Here is a 3,033-nt window from a genome sequence, read left to right on the forward strand (position 1 = left end):
CTCAAAAATTATATAACAATAACATTACCTGCCATAAAAGCAACAGGACGTAAGCAGGGTGGCGAGATTCTGAAAATTTAAATAAGGGACGCCTAAATCAATGGCGTAGGAAAAAGAAAAAATTTCGTTGGGGGGGAGGGTCGGTTGCGTTTGAAATGGCACTCTCGCAATTTCTGCGTACCTGAACAAATTGCAGCATTAAAAAAAAATGCAATTTCGGATGATTTTCATATGACCAATTGAAATTTTTACACAACGACTATCAACACCGGTAGGCCTACGTGATTAATTTATCAAAAGCATACTGACGATGTTGATTCTTTGCTATAAACTCAATCACAATATCTATCAAGTCATGGCTATCGCTTTTCTAAGCATACTATGTTTTTTTCTTACGATTTAGTATAGTTATAATTTGTTCGTCAGTTCCAATTTTATCGTTAAATCTTTAACGCCTTTCACATTTTTAATTTCGTTTAATCGATAGTTCACAGAAGACAATTATCTAATGTTTTAATTGATATTCAGTAATACTGCATTGGTTATAAATAGATCAAGGTTTCTAAAGTGCTTTTGTATTAGCAAAATGCAGACATACACACACGTAAACACACACACACACACACACACACATATATATATATATATATATATATATATATATATATATATATATATGTGTGTGTGTGTGTGTGTGTGTGTATATATATACATATATATATATATATATATATATATATATATATATATATATATATATATATGTATTACCTAGGCATGTTACTCACCGTTTATAATGAATAGGCAATGTCTTGGTGGCGTTTAAAACTGGAAGATACCTTTTCTCCGGACGAACTGTCCTGCAGATAGTTTTCAGAATAACATCTAATTTCTGATGGAGCGTGTAAGCTTCACTATTTAGTCTGCTTTGAACATGATATCACTTTCGTCGAGAACTGATGTCAATCTGACTGCAAAAAGTGGAAATGTAAACTTCAGCGAAACAGTGGAGGGCATGCAAGATCGGCCATGAAGTTCTGTGAAGCCTTGTGAAAAATTAATGATTCGTGTATTTAAAAGAGAGGCGCCGTTGTAAAGGCTATGCCTCACCCCAGAACCTGAACCTGAACCAGTTAATCGTAAATTTTATCTTTACATTTTCAAGAATCTAAAACTTTAATTTTTCAATTTTTGTCAATTAGTCTTGGATTTTCCAAATATTTTGGCATCAACATTTTCACCATCATAGACTATATATTAAAGTGGAATTCAATCAGCCAGTGTAGTCCTGAAGAATCGAAACACGTGTCGACACCAAAAAATATATAGAGAAACTTCAATGCCATATCCTGTTATTCTGAAAATTATTTGCAGGACAGTTTTTTCCGAAGAGAAGCTATCTTCCAGTTATAAAATCCACCAAGACATTGCCTATAAATTCTAAACGTAGAATAACATGCCCAAGTAGTAATATATATATATATATATATATATATATATATATATATATATATATATATATATATATATATATATATTATATATATATATATATATATATATATATATATATATATATATATATATATATATATATATATATATATATATATATATGATACGAGTACTCGGAATCGAGAATCGAAAATATATAACTTTTTCTGGTATCATAATATAGAATATATTTACATTGAATTTCCTATTCTGAAAACGATTTACTTTGGAATTCGTAAGATTGTAACTTAACGATGTGAAAAATGTATTGCTATATTATTATCATTACAGTATCATGACAATGAGGTGAAAATATATTTAATGCTATTATTATTATTATTATTATTATTATTATTATTATTATTATTATTGTTGTTGTTGTTGTTGTTGTTGTTGTTGTTGTTGTTGTTGTTATTTCAACCTGATAATAAGGGGAAAAAATAATGTTCTGCCCTAGTCCAAGTCAATACCTAATGAATTTATGAAGTAACATAAATGGATAAAAACAGAAATAACTATTTCAACAGGTTTGTAGCAAGATTCATTATATTTAGAAAAGCACCATACCTGGTGTTAGAAAAACGTAGGTAGTCGATACTGTTAAAGGAACAGGGGAAAAAATGAGGGTAAATATGTTAGCATTAGAGAACTCGGTAAAGACGCAGTCCGTGACGTCATAATTCTGAGACCCAGGCCTTTTATATTGAGACGCCAGTGATATATCCCACAACCGTCCACTTTCTCTTTCTTCCTCTCTTAGGTACTGTATAGTTCCGTCACATTTTCAAAGTTTTCTATTATTTTCTGAATGTTTTAATGATTTTGGAGTTTTCGTTTCTTTCTGAAGCTACATGACACTTGTTTTCCTGATTCTGTAGGTCCAAAAGTAATATGGTACTTATAGTATTGCAAGGTCATCAGACATTTCGACATAAAAATGTTACACGAAAACAATAATACGGTTTTTACGGTTAGAAAAGAGATGAGAATTAACGGGTAAAAGATCAAAACATTGTAGAAGTATCGTGACCAGAAAATCCTCGTACTACAGTTACCATGGGGGCTGCGTTTGATAGTGACCTGCCATATAAGGGGGTTCCGTTATTCGAATATGATTTTAGGGGGGAATTACCTTAAACCCTACGCAAAAAAAAAATAAATAAATAAATAAATAAATAGAATAAAACAATAAACATAAAATTTTGATAAACAGTATTTATAATTTACCTAATATTGATAACTAAATAAGTGGAGAAGAAAAAAAAATATGAATTCGTGGCAACAAAAATAGATTACAAAAATCTGCCTTCTAGGCTTGTCGAAGTACCTTGGTGATGGCTGTAATCAGATTTAGAAATAAGGAAAAAAAAAAAAAAGCAAAGACAGGAAAGGATTGTTTAGAATTAAAGAGAAGATCACTGTCTCAATAATCCAGTTAACAACTTTTGTCCTCTAGTCTAGTGCATCTTCAGACAAAATAGTAGAAGGAAAGAAGGCTGGCATTTATGGTAGCTTTTGGATTTCCACATTCTTATCCTA

This window comes from Palaemon carinicauda, chromosome 4 (assembly GCF_036898095.1).
Source record: "Palaemon carinicauda isolate YSFRI2023 chromosome 4, ASM3689809v2, whole genome shotgun sequence".
In the NCBI taxonomy this organism is placed as follows: Eukaryota; Metazoa; Arthropoda; class Malacostraca; order Decapoda; family Palaemonidae; genus Palaemon; species Palaemon carinicauda.